The following is a 17,624-nucleotide window of genomic DNA, read 5'->3' as shown; positions in this document are numbered from 1 at the left end:
GGGGAGATTCAAACTGGAAAGCATGGTTTAAGATTGAAGGGGGAAAATTATAAAGGGAACATGAGGGGAAATTTCTTTACGCAAAGGATAGTAGGGATGTGGAATGAGCTTCCGGCAGACGTGGTTGAGGCGGGATCATTGGTTACATTTAAGGAAAGACTGGATCGTTACATGGAGAGGAGAGGACTGGAGGGGTATGGACCGGGTGCTGGTCAGTGAGACTAGGAGGGTGGGAATTTGTTCCGACATGGACTAGTAGGGCCGAACTGGCCTGTTCTGTGCTGTAAGTGGTTATATGGTTATATGGAAGGGAGAATTGGTTGGGACTGGTTTCTGTGCAGTTTGACTTTAGGGCACTCAGTAGGTCAGAGAGCCTCAAATATTTCAGGTTGAAAACAATTCATCAGAACTTCACCCTGTTCCAATGAAGATTCTCCAGATAGAAATGTTAGCTCTTGCTCTCACTACAGAGGCTTTATGACCTGCTGAATATTTCTTGCATTTTTGGTTTTATTTCAAATTTCCAAAAACTCCAGTATTTTGATTTTAAACTACTTTGTAATTGCATTCAGAGACTTTTCTGTACTACCAAGACAACCAATGAAGCAGTTTGAAAGTCCAAACTGCCCAATGTTTATGGGTTATTTTCCAATACACAAAAGTGCTGGAGAAACTCAGCAAGTCAAGTGGTGTTCTTTATGTGTAGTAAAGATACATAACCAATGTAAACATATGTTCCAGCCATGAGGCCTATTACTTTGAAGAAAGGCTCTGGCTGGAAACATAAGTTGTGCATCACTCCTTTTACATTGGCGACTTTGCCGCTCAGCAAAGAGATTCAAAATTCCTGAACAGCCGTTCCTACTGGACCAATGTTAACTGATTCTCTGCGCCCTTTCACATTCACTACCCAGCATCGCAGAGCAAAGCAGCGCCTATCCTCCAGTGGTGACGTCCTGCATACCCCCTGTTCCGTTCACACTGGGCTAACCGGTTCGCTGATTCAAAACGAATCAGAGCTGATACAACTTCCCTAGGCTGTTCATCCCCAGGGCGATTTGACACCTGCATGCCGGTTCACACTGGCATGTTAACTGGTAAATTGGCAGCAGTTAAAGTCCCAGTGTGAAAGGGGCTTTTGTTACATAAAGAACACTATGTGACCTACTGAGTTTCTCTAGCACTTTTGTATCTTAAATTACAATCACAGCATCTGCAGACTTTCATGTTTATCTCCAATCTTTATGGGTTTTGTTTTATAGTTGCAATGAGGCAGAGGTAAAGATGTATCAGAATATGTTTAAATAGCAGGATACCTGCGTTCCCCAGGAAATAACACTCAGTTGTTGATTACATGGTTGAAACAAAATATCCCAAAAACCTTCATGGTAATTCTGCATGAATATACAGAACTGTAGCTAATTGAGGTGTCCTGGGTGCAAGTTCAATTTTTCTTTTGAACTTTATATGACCTTAAAGATTAAATTCAATGTGGTCATGACATTCACAGCATCAAATGGATTTGTGAAGAGTTTCTGCCAATGTTGCTTTGCTTTTGTGGGCCCAGATTGAACTGGGTTTGGCCACTTGTTTTTATTCTGAATGTACATTGAATCACAGGACTGTAACTAATTGAGGTGTCCCTGGTGCAAGTTTAATTAAAAAAAAACTTTTGAACTCCATATGACCTTAAATTCAATGTGGTCATGACATTCAAGTCATGTTTATTTGTCGATCATACCATAACCATTGCAGTGTACAGTGAAAATGAGATAGCGTAAAACAAAATAGAACACACAGGTTGGGAGTTGCCCTGCAGCTGTGCCATGCTGCCATTAGCATCCAACATTCAGCATCAAATGTTACCCCTACTGAGCCTCCTTGGATATTTATATGTTGGTTTGTATGTAGAACAGTCATGCATGCACAAATATATATTAGGCCAGTGGTTCCCAAATGTTTTCCGGCTGCAGCCCCCTTGGCCTCCAGGCCACATCCTGAGCATCCCTCCCATTCAACGGCACGGGGGTTAGCAGTGGTGCTGAGCGGGGCAGTGGTGGCGGCTCTGAAAGGGGGGGTTGTGGTGGCGCTGAGTAGGGGGGTTGTGATGCCAGTACAACATGGTGGCCACTGAGACCGGCTCTCACAAGAATGCCTTGCCGCCATTTATTTTGCTCACTACTGCCACCCTGAGTCTGGCCAGAAAATTACTGCACTGGCTTCTTCATCAAACTTTGCAGTAGAGTGAATTACATTTTGGACTTTCAAACTGCTTCATTGGTTGTCTTGGTCGTACAGAAAAGTCTTGAATGCAATCACAAAGTACTTTAAAATCAAAATACTGGAGATTTTGGAAATTTGATATAAAACCAAAAATGCAAGAAATATTCAGCAGGTCAGACGGCCTCTGTAGTGAGAGCAAGAGCTAACATTTCTATCTGGAGAATCTTCATTGGAACAGGGTGAAGTTCTGATGAATTGTTTTCAACCTGAGATATTAGAGGCTCCCTGACCAACTGAGTTCCCTAAAGACTGAAGGTTCAGAACACCCCCTTTTCCCTCACCACTCCCTTAGATCTTTCCACTGCCCCCATGGGAGTGGCAGTGCCCACTTTGAGGATCATTTGTATTAGATGAAGGCAACTAAGAGGCAGAGTCCAGTACAACAATGTATCAGAGTCAAGGTACATGCAGTTTTCTACATATGAAATAAGCCCATGCATACTTTCAACTATTTATTCTTGAAACTGTATAGCAGGTTAAATGTTTATGAACTCAGCGAGCCTAGTGGTGTTGACTTCCGAGACCTCCTCAACTGCACAGGTGCCTTTGTGTTTCCTGATTTGTCCAATTCAAATATCCCCTTAAGTGGAACTCCTCCTGTTGTGATGTTCAGGTCTTCTATGTCTTCTAATCATTTTCCATCCAGGAATGTTTGCATAATCAAAGGTATCCTATAAACTTCAAGAACATTGCAAGGATTGGTGGGCTTGAGTTGTAGGGATAGGCTGGGACATTTCTCCCTGGTGTGCAAGAATAGACAGAATTTATTGCCATGTACAGGTCACAAAATTTATAGTTTTATGGCAACATAGTGCAAATATTGCTGTAAAAGCACATTTGGAAAGCAATAAATTAGTGCAAAAATAAGAGCAAGTGAGGTCATATCTGTGGTCCAATGTCCATTCAGAAATCTGACGGTGGAGGGGAAGAAACAGTGTTTGTACTGTTGGATGGTTGTCTTCAAACTCCTGTAGCTCCTTCCTAATGGTAACAGCGAGAAGAAGCCTGGGTACTGAGGGTCCTTGATGATCGAGGCTGCTTTCTTAAGACACCGCTTTTCAAAGATGTCCTCGATGATGTAGAGATTGATGCCAATATGGCACTGGCCAAGTTCACAACTATCTGTAATTTTGTAGTTCACTGAAGGGATATTCTGTATCCCCCCCACCGCCGAAGGGGTGGGAGAGAGACCCTCAGAGGTTTCGAAGATGATGAGGGGCATAGATAAGGTAAGCATGCACAGTCTTTTTCCAGGGTAGGTGAGACTAAAGCTGGAGGGCATAAGTTTAAGGTGAGAGCGGGAAGATTTATAAGGGACTTGAGGGGCACTTTCTTTCAGAGAGCAGTAGGTTCATGGAACGAGTTGCTGGATGAAATAGTAGAGGAGGTTACAGTGACATTTCAAGACATTTGGACACGTACACAGGTAGGAAAGGTTTAGAAGGATACAGGACAAATGCAAGTAGATGGGACGATCTCAGGAGGACACCTTGGTTGGCCTGGACGCATGGGGTGAAAGAACGTTTCCACGCTCTGACACTTGTGACATGCTACACCTTTCCATGCAGATTTGAAGAAACAAAGCCAACTTGTTGATATTTAAACTGGGGCATAAACTGTGGTAAATATGGGGCGTGGCCTTGTCCAGGGACAGAAACAACATTGGCGAATGAGTCAAATATAGATCAGATCCTTTGTTCGATAACAGTGTTTCATTGTATCCACCTATGTGTTATCACCTGTGATCACATGCACGCAGTCACACCTGCAGATAAAACACAAACTCGTGCAGATAGACATTAAAATGAGTACAAATGGACAAATTGAAAAAATGAAAATATACATTCATGCACACACTTAAACTCATGGAGACACACACTTGCTCAAACACATATGATCACGAGAATGCCCTTGCACAATCACAGATAAGAAACAGTCTGAAGACTGAAAACGTCAATGAATTATTATACAAATCCTCCAACAATAGACCTCCATTTTATATATCTTTTCCCTTCCCATAGAACAATACAGCACAATACAGGCCCTTCGGTCCTCAGTTGTCCAAACCCATATATTTCTTCCTAAAGAAAGGTACTAAACTCTTCCTACCCTGTAACCCTCAACTTTTCTTGCATCCATGAGTCTGTCTTAGTCTTTTAAATACTCCTAATGTTTCTGCCTCCACCACCATCCCCGGCAAGGCATTCTAGACACCCACAACTCTTGTGTGTTTTAAAAAAAAACTTACCCCTGATATCTCCCCTAAACTTCCTTCATTTCACTTTGTACATGTCTTCTGGTGTCTGCTGATCCTGACCTAGGAAATGGGTGCTGGCTGTCCACCCTATCGATGCCTCTCTATCGAGTCTCTTCTCATCCTTCTATGTGCCAAAGAGAAGAGTCCCAGCTCTGCTAACTTTGCCTCTTAAGACTTGTTTCCCAATCCAGGCAACATCCTGGTAAATCTCTGCACCCTCTCTATAGCTTCCACTTCCTTCCTATAATGAGGTGACCAGAACTGAACACCATACTCTTAAGTGTGGTCTCATCAAGTCAATTCATGTCACCTTTATTTATCATTCATATCATGCTCACATGCTAAAGTCAAGATAGTGTTTCTCCAGGTCCACAGAGCCTATTTACATAAATACAAGTTAGAATAGAAGTTAAACATCTTTATTTTAAAAAAAAAAAATTAAGACGTACATTAAAAGTCCACGGTTCATTATCCACATAAATTCAGAGAATTCAGGAACCTAATGGTTTGGGGTCAAAAAAATTGTTGCCCAATCTGGACATAAGGCCCAAGTTCTATGGTACCTCCTACCTGATGGTAGAAGGGAGAACCGTTTACATGAGGGGTGTGAGGAGTCCTTCACCAGTTTATTGGCTTTTGCCTGCATCAAGTGTAGTTGATATCCTTCATGCTTCGAGGAGAGCCCCCAATGATCTTTTCTGCTGACTTCACTATCCTCTGCTGGGGCTTGCGGTCTGAGGTGGTACAGCTTCTAAACCAGGCGGTGATGCAGTTGCACAGGATGCTTTCAATACATTCTTTGTAGAATGTAGTGAGGATGGGGTGGGGGGGTGGGGGGGTGGGTGAGAGCCATCTTCAACAGATAAGTTTTTAAAGCTCACGATCTCACCCCATTTCACCTTTCTTTAAATGTTCAAACTTGAGAAGCAGGATGAGGGCATTCAGCCCTTTATCCTTGCGCCACCATTCAATGGCTAATCATTTATCTCAGCCCCACTTTCCTGCGCTAACCCCATAGGCTTTGACTCATTTAGTATCTTTCTCCTTAAAAATGTGGCTCCTCTGGCTGCTTTATGAAAGCATTTGTTTTCACTATTTGAAACGTGATTTAAAAAAAAAAGTCACCTCTTTCCACTCATCAAGAAGACTGAAGTCCAACGCCAGGGATCAGGGTGTCAGTGAAATCGCTGTCAGCTGTAGATGGATCCAGTGCCAGAGGAAACTTTCTTTGAGGGAGGATTCTGGAGATTCTTTCCCTCCCCACCCTACGCCACTTCTCCCCTCCCCTTAGCAAAAGGTACATGGGTTTAAAAATGTCAAGTTTATTGTCATCTGATTGTACAAGTACAACCCAATGAAATAGCATTCTCTGATTTGCAGACACACATCCAGACGTTATACACATACCTACAAACAATACGTATGCTAGAAGTATTCATATGCACAAAAAAATATTGATTTCAGATTTATTGTCAGAGTGCATACATGACGTCACATACAACCTTGAGATTCTTTTTCCTGCAGGTGGGGCAGAATTACCACTTAGAGTGCAACAAAAAACTATGCAATGTACATCTATAAAGAACAGCATACAAATGTAAACTGCAATACAGAGAGAATACAAAAATCAACAAAGTGCACAAGTAAGTGTCCTTAAATGACTCCCTGATTCAATTTGTTGTTGAGGAGTCTGGCGGTGGAGGGGGAACAGTTGTTCCTGAACCTGGTGGTGCAAGTCTTGTGGCACCGAGACCTCTTTCCTGATGGCAGCAGTGAGAACAGAGTGTGTGCTGGGTGGTGTGGATCCTTGATGATTGCTGATGCTCTCCAAAGTGTTCCCTGTAGATGTTCTTGATAGTGGGGAGGATTTTGCCTGTGATGTCCTGGGCTGTGTCCGCTCCCTTTTGGAAGGCATTACGCTCAGAGGTATTGGTGTTGCCATACCAGTCTGTGATGCAGCCAGTCAGCACACTTTCTACCAGACATCTGTAGAAATTTGCCAGGGTTTCTGGTGTCCGACCAAACCTCCACAAAAGAAATGAAGGCATTGGCATGCTTTCTTCACAATGTCATTAGTGTGTTGGGTCAAAGAAAGATCTTCCGAGATGGTGACTCCCAAGAATGTAAATTTGCTCACCCTCTCCACCTCTGATCTCCCATTGATGACTGGATTCTATACCTGTGGTTTTCCCTTCCTGAAGTCAACAATCAGCTCCTTAGATTTGGTGACATTGAGTATGAAGTTGTTGTTGGTGCACTATTCAGCCAAGTTTTCAATCTCCTTCCTGTATGCTTACTTATCGCCTTTCTTTATACAACCCAAACTGTGGTATCATCCGCAAATTTGTAGATGGTGTTATTGTCCTACCGAGCCGCACAATCAAGGCATAAAGTGAGTTGAGCAGGGTGCTAAAAATGCATCCCTGTGGTGCTCCAGTACTGATGGAGATTGTGGAGGAGATGTACGGACCAATTGTGATCTAGAGGTGAGGAAATATTTTGTGAATATGAGAGTCTCAAATGGTTAGTGTGAGCATTTCTTTGGTCATTTAGCATTCTTACTGCACATGGGAAGAGATTGTTCATCAAGCTTGGTGGTCCTGACTCTGATACTCCAGAATCTCTCCCCCGACGAGAGCATCTGAAAGATGCTGTGTGTGGGGTGGAAAGAGTCCTCAACAATTTTGCTGTCCTCTTCAGTCAGTGATCCTGGTAGATCACATTGATTGGGTGGTGGGGGGGGGGGGGGGGAGCGGGTGGTAGACTCCAGTGATCCTCTCTGCCCCTCATAATGATCCTGTGGATTGACCTCCGATCCATTTCTCTGCAGCAACTATGCCACACTGTGATGCAGCCGGCCTGGTCGCTTTCGATAGATCTCCTGTCGAAGCCTTGCCTACTTCAGTCTTCTCACAGAGTACAGTTGCTGTTGTGCCTTCCTGACCAGTGAGGATATGAACCTCCAGATTTAAGGACAGTTTCTTTTCCTGCTCTAAATAGACCTCATTATTTATAAAAGGTGAACTCTTACACAGTGTAGTTATATTTTTATCTTTAGCTGTTATGATACTATACCATGCCCTTCAGTTTCATTGCAACACATTTGCTGTGTTTTTGTTTTAGTGTTTGTGCTAGCTGTTGGCCTGTAGGAACGGTTAAACTCTTGCCGCACAAATAAAGACGATTAACACTTTTCATTTCAGCAAACAACCTTGTATCATTTATTCTCCATTTTCCACCATAATCTTTCCTATCCCAGCCTGCCCTTCGCTGCCACGCCCCTGTGCTGCCCAATTTGCTCCTTCCCCGCACGTGACCACAATGCTGCCCTTGCTTCCCTTGTCGGCCTGTGCATGCGTGTTTGTGTGCACAAAGTGTCGCCTTTGTTGCATCATTCCCCCCTTGCCCCCGGGCTTTGCGATCAGCCCCTATGCAAAGCCCTCATTGGCGTGCAGCTGCAGTAGGGCTATCTTTAGGTTGACTTGCCTGGTCAACAGGCCAACAATTTTTTTTTCCATTATAATTCCATACACATGCCAATGAACAATTCAATTTCCCTTCTCCCCTTTCAATAGCTCTTCACTCTGGCTTGCTTTACCTCTGACCCAGTTTCACAGTGAGGACCTGGAAATACCATGGAACCCTGGTAGCCTTTGGACAACTGGGGAATGCAAGGCCATTTGACTGGAAGGAACTTCACACTTTTGATCTGGTCCCTCACATTTCTGCACTCTTGCCCTCAGACCCTTGGCTGAAATCTCCAAAGCTGTTGTGCATTATTGTAAAGTCATGGATATGTTCCCAGGTTAATGCAAACTGGTGCCATCTCACACCAGAAATGTCCCTTCCATTGTAAATTCCGGATAGTAATCTGATGGATTTCATTGCTGAATACCAAATTAGGGGGGGACTCTGTTCAGTACAGGTCTGCAGAATTAATCATATTAAAGGTCACTGTGCAACTGTACACACTTGGTGTTGACTCAGGGTAAGGGTCACTGTCTGAGAGTATAGTGTACATTCAAGATGAGGGTCATTTGATACGAGTGTCCAGAGTCGCTATTTATTTAGCTTGACAATCAGTTTGTTTAGTGACTGTCCACAGTTGCTGTTAATTCAGGGTAAGGATCAAACACTGTAAATGTACAGAGCAATGGGATGTTCAGGGTGAGGGTCACTTGATTTGGAATGTATGGAGCCATTATTTGAGCATGAGGATCCCCTAGCAGATAACCGTTGGACACTAGTTTTCACCCAGTGCTTGTTACCGTAGAACCACAGAACACTATAGCATAGAAACAGACCCCTGCACTTGGACCATAGGCCTCCATTCCTGTACCTGTCCAAATTTTTTAAATATTAAAAATAAGCCTGCAATTATCAATTCAGCTGGCAGCTTGTTCCAGACTCCCACCACTCTCTGCATGAAGAGGTTTCCCCAAATATTCCCTTTAAACTTTTCCCCTTTCACTCTTAACCCATGTTCTCTGGTTTCTATTTCTCCTAACCTCAGAATTGGATACTCAAAACTTGTATCAATATCTGGGGTACAGGGCCATCCATCAAGTATTGTGTGAATTAATGATGGCTTACAGTTTTATCTCCAAAAATTGGTCCTTTTCAATCCTTCCTTCCAAAGGTTCAGCCAAAACCTGTTAAAATCATTCTCATCCCAACTTCTAACATACGCATGATCCATTAACATTAATGTTCCTCTCTCTCTCTCCTTTCTCCAAGGTTTCTGGAAATGGCTGTTCTGCATCACTTCTTGAGTTGCAATATTAATAAAATGGATTGGAAGTTGTAACAAAAAAGTGGGGGTGTAATGAATGTCCTAAAGGAGTGAGGCTTGGAGAGGGGAATTGGGTGAGAGATAGGGCTTTGGGGAGGGAAGTCCAAAGGTCATCCCAAGATAGCTGAAATTGGTGGAGCAGCCACAGTTAGCTGGGATGCTTGGGAGGCCAAAAGTGGAGAATCCCAGAGATGAGAGAGGTTGTTGGACAACAATGACTTTTATTGTCATATACAAGGTACAGTATATGTCTGCACCAAAATTCTTAATTGTTGCAGCTGAACAGGTTCTTTAGAAAACTGAGATTTTTAAAAAAAGACATATGGCCCTTTTGGCCCACGAGCCCATGCCGCCCAATTGCACCCAATTAATCTACAATCCCTGGTATATTTTGAACAGTGGGAAGAAACTAGAACACCAGGCAGAACGTACAAACTCCTTATAGACAGTGGTGGATTTGATCCATGGTCTCGGTCGCTGACATTGTAACAGGGTTACGCTAACTGCTACGCTAGCCGTGTCACCCTATTATATTAACTACAGTATAATAGTAAACTCATTGAATTAAAGTGACAATAAATATAAAGATGGATAATAAGTATTTAGTTATGCTTGTCTCAAAATAAAGTAACATTATTATTAGTGCATACAGTCCTTTTGTGGTGTTGAAGCAGTCGGTGATTAGCGTAACAACAGGAGGTTCAAGAGCCTGATAAACTGTTCTCAAACCTAGAGGTGATGGTCTTCAGGCTTAAATTTAAATCACTTTTTAAAATTTGAATTTAGACATACAGAATGGTAGCAGGCCATTTCAGCCCACAAGTCGGAGCCCCTGGGGGGGAAAACCCACGTAGACATGAGGCGAACTACAAACTTCTTACAGACAGTGTGGGATTCTAGCCCTTGTCACGGTGCTATAAAGGCATTGCCAATCATGCCACCCCTTCTGTATCTTCTGCCCGAAGGTAGCAGAGAGAAGGTTGTGACAAAGGAGATGGGAGTCCTTCTTGAAGCAGAACCTCACATAGATTTATTTAGTGATGGACCTGGCCATGTTTGCTGCCTTCTGCATTCTTAGGCACTCAAATTCCCAAACCAGGCTATGATGCAACCAGTCAGTATACTTTACACCGTACACCTGTAGAAATTTGATAGAGTATCTGACAACCTGCCAAAATAGAGGCATCGGTGTGCCTTCTTCATGGTTGCTTTAATATGCTGGCTCCAAGAGAGTTTTTTGGAAATATCGACTCCCAGCTCTGGAAGAATTGGGACTAGAGGAGGTGACTGAGGCAAGGAGGAGAAAGACCTGGGAGAGATTTTAAACTTTCTTCAGACGATGTGCAAAATGTAATCTATTAAATCTGCATTTTGAGGTGCTGGTGTTACCTGATTTCTCAAGGCCAAAGAGGAGAGGTCAGCAAGATGCTGGTAAGACTCCACAAAGTGTCCAATCAGACATTCTGCTCTGCTCTTCCATTCAAGAAGTTCAAGGCTGATCTCGTCTTGCTGCCCTACTGTCCCCTGCTCTCCCCCACACTACTTCATCCTTGGCACAAGTAGACTGCTTGGCGTACACAGTACAGTTTTGAAGCTTTTACATTTGCTTTGTTCTGGGGAAGCCACTGCCACCACCCCATCTATCACTTGTCCTTTGGAGCGGTCCCCAGAGGCTGGAAGGACACGGGTTATATTTTGTTGTCACCCTTCGCTTACCAAGCCAGAAAGTGAAATAATGTGAAGGAAGGTTGAGAAGATTTTTGGCACCAGTTCTTGCATTTGGTCTTTCTCCAATTCTGATCTGATTGAACATGGAACCATTTTGAGGAGAACTCTGTGGGTGACTGGGATCACAGAGTGAGCGGCGTACCCAGGATTTGTTTGAGAGAGAGTTGTGCACACTTGCACAGAGCTGCAAGGGAGATATGCTGACCATTTCATCTAATGTTCAGTTTGAGCTCTGTGTTCTTGAGTGTGTGTCTTGTTTTACATAAACAAATGTTGAAAATCTTACCAGAAGCAAACTGGAGAGGTTGGAGCACAAAGAAAAATCTGCCAGAGGAGCTCGGTGGATTGAACAATTTCAGTGGGAGAAAGGGAATAGAACATTACAGCACAGGATTTGCCCTTCAGCCCGCAATGTTGTGGCAACTTGTGTATACCTACCAAAATAAAACTAAACGCTCTTTCCCTCAAAACGCTCTATTTTTTTCTTTCATCCACATGCATAAGATTCTTTTAAATGCTCCTATGTACTACCTCCACTGTCACCTTTGACATGCAAAGGTGTTATTTAAAAAAAAAACCCCTGATGTCTTCTCTAAACTTTCCTTCCTTCACTACGTACAGATGTCCTCTGGTGTTTGCTACTCCTGCTCTGGGGAGAAAAGGTGCTGGCTGACGACCTTATCTATGTCTCTCATAATCTTGTAGTCCTCTGTTAAGCCACTTCATCCTTCTTTGCTTCCTAAGACATTTTCCAATCCAGGCAGCATCCTGGCAAAACTCCTCTGCACCCTCTCCATAGCTTCCACATTATTCTTCTAAAGCAGTGACCAGAAATGAACACAATATTCCAATTGTGGTCTCAACAGAGATTTACAGAGCTGCAACATCATCTAACAGCTCTTGAAATCAATCTCCTGGCTAATGAAGCCCAGCATTGCATAGGCCTTCTTAACTATCTTATGAACCTGTGTGGCAACCTTGGATTTGGATTTGGAACCCAAGGTCCCCCTGTCCTCGGATCAGAGCCCTTATTTAAAAATGAGAGTGCAGAGGGATAGTGGCGTCACTAGGGTTGGTATCAACCGGTGCAGTAACTTGTGGTGTTAACCCCCCCCCCCCCCCAACTTCCTCCACCCATAGACTGAGTGTGGGTGGACACTCGGACACACATATCAGCTGTGTGTTCCTTGTATGGCCAGAGTGAGTAAATACCAAAGCTGAAGTAAGCAAATTCTGGCACTGAGAAATCCAGAATGAGTTAACAACTGGCTTTAATTTCTGAAGTCTGCAAAATTGGTCAGGGCCAGCTTGGTCATTTTCGTCTGCGTTAAATTTGATTTTGTTTTGAGATTGAGGGCTAAAATGCCTTGGCTGCAGTTTTCAAAGAAAAACCTGGATATTTGTATAACCTTTAACATCCTGGAAGCCAGCCCCAGGGCTCAACAGCCCCTGTTGTACACCAGAATAAGTTAGAGCAATGGGGAACAATTCTCCCAGGGGCGAGTATAGTCTCAATGGACTGAATAGCATCCCTTTGTGATTGTAACTTTGGTGCCGAGGAAACCCCCCCTCCCCCGGACACAACCTCTTCTCCTTGCTCTCTTTGGGTTCAGAATGTACGGAAGCCTTTTTAAAAAAAAAACACCTGTAGATTTTTTTTCCAACAGCTCTCAAACCCCTTGGTGGCCTAATCATGGACTGTCTGCACATTTGCAAGTCACTTTTTTTTTTGCACTCTAAGTACAGTATTATCTATCTTATGCATTTAATATATCTTTTAATTTCATTTAATTTATTGGTAGACATTTTTTCATAAGTACCTTGTCAGCTTCAACAAATATGAATTTTGTGCACACAGTGAATGATGGGGCAGACTCAATGGGCTGAAGAGCCTATTTCTGGTCGTATGTCTTATGGTCTAATGTACATTGTACTATATGCATGATAATAAACTCATTTTCATTATCAGTTTATTATGCCAAATGGTGTCTGCAGCTTATTGGATTCACCAATGCTTCCGTTGGAATATTGGCTCTTTCAATTCTTGAGGCTGTTCCCTTGTTCAATTCCGACCTACTAGTGGAAGCCACTTTCCTGCTTCTACCTTATCTATCCCTTTCCATAATTTTATGTTTTATAAGATTCTCTCTCATCCTTTTGAACTCCAGGAAGTACTGTCCCAGGCGACTTAATCTCTCCTCACAGACTAATCCCCTTCTCTCCGGAATCAACCTGGTGAATTTCCACATCATCAACTCCAAAGTCAGTCTATCGATCCTCAAGTAAGGAGACCTGAACTGCACGTACTACTCCAGATGCGGCCTCACCTACAGGGGGCAGTAGAACCTTCATGCTCTTAAATTCAATGTCTCCAGCAGTGAAGTCCAAGACTTCATTTGTCTTGATTACCTGTGGCACCTTTTGAGATCCATGCACAAACACTACCAAGTCCCTTTACACAACAGCATGCTACAATCTTTCACCTTTTAAATAGCCATCCAGTTGGTGTGGTTATTACAGTGCCAGCAACTGGGGTTCAAATCTGGCATGGTCTGTAAGGAGTTTGAACGTTTTAGATGGTGGGAGGAAACTGCAGCACCCAGAGGAAACCAACGCAGACAAGGGGAGAACATACAAACTCCTTACAAACAGCACCAAATTCAAACCCTGGTTGCTGGCGCTATCACAGTGATGCACGAGTGCCTATGCTAACCGTCCTCCCCTCTACGCTAATCATGTTCCCCGTTGAACATGAATCCCAACACTGCATCCTTATTGTATGAATAAGTCTTCTCTATGACACCCTGTCAAACGCTTTCTGGAAATCCAAGTACACTGTGCTCATTCTATCCTCAAGGAACTCCAATAAGTTATTCAAACATGGCCTGCCCTTCCTAAATCCGTGTCTGCCTGACGGAATAATTTTGATCCCTGTGCCTTGCTATGAATGATGCTTTTAATTGTTTTCCTGACAACAGATGTTTAGCTAACTGGCCTATAGTTACCTGCCTTTGATATACATATTTTTTGCACTTTTTCTTTATAATAATTTTATTTTGAATGAAGTTTATTTGTTGGGGGGGGGGGGAACTTGTTGAGCCATTGCTCCGTTGTGGCTGTGAGTGGCTGTCCCAGTTCAGATAGCAGGGCAGAGGTAGAGGACCTACTATTGAAATGTTGTCTCTTCATTGGAACAAACTCAGCGCCAGCAATCTGCTTGTGCCCCCTCTGTTGCAATGTACCCTTTTCTATATTATGTGGTTCATATATCGTGATATCTGAAGGCCAAGGGTTAAAGCTTTGTGCAGGTGAGATTTTGACTCTCAGTGGCTTCCTGATCTATGTTCCATCTTGTAGCTTCCCTAGAACGTTTGCTGTTTGTGGACACACTCATTGTGCTTGTGACCTTCCCTGAAAAGCCTGTCGAGGATTAGGCTGTTGGCTGCCATGGTGGAACATTCCGGCATTCTTAATGAAGGGTTTCTGTCCAAAACATCAACGACTCTTGTTCTACCACAGATGCTGGAGGAATTCACTGGTTTCGCAGCATCCGTAGGAGGGAAAGATATATTACCAATGTTTCTGCCCTTGAGCCCTATATCGAGGTATGAGCAAAATAAAGTGATGGGTGTCTGTGTAAAAGGCTGAGGAAAATGGGGGGAAGAATGGGAAGGGGCGGAGTAGGGGCCAAAAGACGCAAGATTTTAATTAACACCTTTATATCTTATCTGTTGGTTCATTCTCCTCCCTCTCTCATTCTTCCCCTTTTCCCCTAGCTTTTAACGCAGACATTTGTCTTTTTTTTTCGCTCATTCCTTGAGGAAAGGCCGAGACTCGAAACATCATTTATGTATCTTTACCTCCTATGAACGTTGAAAGTCCTGCTGAGTTCCTACAGCCTTTCTGTGTTTTTACTGCAATCACAGTGTCTGCAGACTTGCATGTTTTACTCCCACTGATGCTTCTTGACCTGTTGAGTCTCTCCAACTGATTTATTTCGTTGCTCCAGGTTCCAACATCTTGATTCTTTTGTATGTGTCCCCATTTCTGCATTCTGTTGGTTACCTAGTGTTTGCCTGTATTCTAAGTCAAGTGACTTGGAGGAGCTCTGAGAACCTGCAGTTGGGTGTGGTCAATGGGCACTTTTCTGTGATGGCATTCTCTGTATCACATCCCTTGTCCCAGCTACTCCAACCTCACTGTTTGATTGCACAGGTCTAGAAGTGACCCCAAATCTTTGTGATAGGTCCAATGTGAGATTCATAACAAGGAACCAGCTGATGGCAAATGCCAGGTTTCATGCAGAATTGCTTTCTTTGTTAGCGACTGGGATGCAAATGCAACCATATGGCATTATGGTACCAGACAGGCAGCTGATTGCTGGGGAAGCTCTTTGGAGAGAATGGTGACGCAGGTTAATTTAATTCAGAGATACAGCATGGTAACAGGCCCTTGCGGCCCAGGAGCCTGTGATGCCCAAGTGCACCCATGTGATCGATTAACCTACCAACCCCGTGCGTCTTCGGAGCGTGGGAGGAAACTGGTGCTCCTGGAGGAAGCTCACTGGGTCCTGGGGAGAATATTCAAACTCCTTGCAGTCTGTGCCAGATTTCATTCCAGGAATGAAAGAGTTATCATATGATGAAGGTTTGACTATTTTTTCCTTTTTTAGAGATAATATACACAGCATAAGGTGAATAGAAATAACACAGTTAAAGTGGTCTGTCCAAGTCTACATTGTACAAGTATCTTGTATAAATTCCAAAGAGTGAAAATGTGGCATTAGAAATAATTCTACCAGAGGAAACAGATAAAGAAATAATTATTAAAACCAACTAATCACTAAAATATTTTTTTAAAAACATAACTGAGCAGCCTATACCAAGGATCTGTCGAATAATTTAAAACATGGCTCCGATCCACACCTACAGATAACAAAAACGGCAAGAATTATATTACGTCTGGAAAGGAAGAGTTAATTCATAGAATAATGGCAGTTACATCCCATGAAAGCAATCAAGTAAATGGTTTCTCTGTTTCTTCAAATTTAGTAGTCGTATCTAAAATACGACTTCTGATTTTTTTTCTTCTAGATTTAAGAAAGGCATAATATGAGAAAGCCATTGAAATAATGTAAGAGAATCAGAGTGTTTCCACTTAAGTAAAATGGCTCTTCCAGCTAATAGTGTAAAAATAAAAGCTCAATATGCAGGTAGGTAAAAGCATCTGTGACAACCCTTGGCCTGTACTTGTTTGAATTTAGAAGGTTGAGGAGAGGAACTCGTTGAAACATTTCAAATATTGAAAGGCATGGACAGAGTAGATGTAGAAGGTTGTTTCCTATTTTGCGAGAGACTCTAGGACAAGTGGGTACAACTTCAGGATTAAAGGGCGTCAGCTTTAAAAAGTGATGGGGAGGAATTTCTTTGGCCAGAGGGTGGTGAATTTGTGAAATTTGTTGTGGAGGCCAAGGCATTGGGTGTATTGAAGGTAGAGATTAATAGATTCTTGATTAACCAGGGGATCAAAGGTTATGGGGAAAAGGCTGGGCTGAATGGGAAAATGGATCAGCTCATGATTAAATAAATGGCAGTGCAAACTTGATGGGCTCAATTGTCTATTTCTTATGGGCCATGGGCACTGTTATTAGTATTGTGCTAACCATGCCGTGGATTCATACGAATTTCCTCATTGAAGCGGCATCTTGCAGTTTCTTTTGTGAGACAGGACTGGTTCATTTACAAGGACTTTTGTTTTCTTGCTATTATAAGACTCTTGAAAAGATATCTCATTTTACAGTTTAACTGTACTCTTTTAACACTATACCTGTACTTGTGTTTCATTAAATCACTACTCCCTGTGCTTTTTTTTGTTTTTGCACTATTCTGTTAAGGGGCGGGGGGGATGGGGTGGGGGGGGGGGGGCGTGTGTGGACGTGTATATATTTTATATATAGTTTGACTGGCCTGGATAGCATGCAAAACATTTTTTATGCTGTAACTTGGTACACTTGAAGATAAACAATACTTTTATTTTTCAATATTTTTATTAACATTGAAATTTCACATCCAAAAATACAGAGTACAGATATATGTTAAAAATCAAAAAGATTCATTGATCTTAAATCATATCATTTCATCCAAGGTGCCCCACATTTTAATCAAACAAATTATATTGTATTGATATTTTATTATCTAAACCCACTATCAAGAAAGAAACTGCTTGGCTAAAAAAAGGGGAGACAGAATTCTTATCAGAGTGGTAAATTGCCTCCATAGTCAACAGTTCTACCTTCATAGCAAATCAAAGATTATAAAAGTAACTCAATTCAATTCATTGGTGGTTGAATTCCTTTAACCATGCATGTTATTGAAGTAAGCTGGACTTTTATGTATTTAATATGTCCCAAACAGTGGATTTTCTGTGTACGGAAGTTGTTGATGATGTCTGCCTGATTTAGTCAACTGCTGTCAGATGTAGGTGGAATGGTGGCTGCTTTCCAGCAATTCGGATCTGGGTTGTGTGAATGTGAGCGGGAGGTGTGCAGTTGAAATGGGATTACGG

The 17,624-nt window shown here is 42.6% G+C and overlaps 1 protein-coding gene across 8 annotated transcripts in view; it reads left to right on the top strand.

The window, feature by feature from the left end:
* Positions 1–17,624, top strand: part of nrip1a (nuclear receptor interacting protein 1a) — a 116,376-nt gene that overhangs the window by 32,270 nt on the left and 66,482 nt on the right. For 3 of the 8 annotated variants that reach the window (XR_011341607.1, XM_069889039.1, XM_069889038.1), the window contains exon 2: positions 6,065–6,183. The exons of the other annotated variants lie outside the window; for them this stretch is intronic. The gene's annotated coding sequence lies outside the window, so the exon portion shown is untranslated. The remainder of the gene's footprint in view (positions 1–6,064; positions 6,184–17,624) is intronic. 8 annotated transcript variants of the gene reach the window in all.

The sequence above is a fragment of the Narcine bancroftii genome, chromosome 7, assembly GCF_036971445.1.
Source record: "Narcine bancroftii isolate sNarBan1 chromosome 7, sNarBan1.hap1, whole genome shotgun sequence".
Taxonomy (NCBI): domain Eukaryota; kingdom Metazoa; phylum Chordata; class Chondrichthyes; order Torpediniformes; family Narcinidae; genus Narcine; species Narcine bancroftii.
The sequence above is the reverse complement of the archived record's forward strand: the minus strand, read 5'-3'. Positions and strand labels throughout refer to the sequence as shown.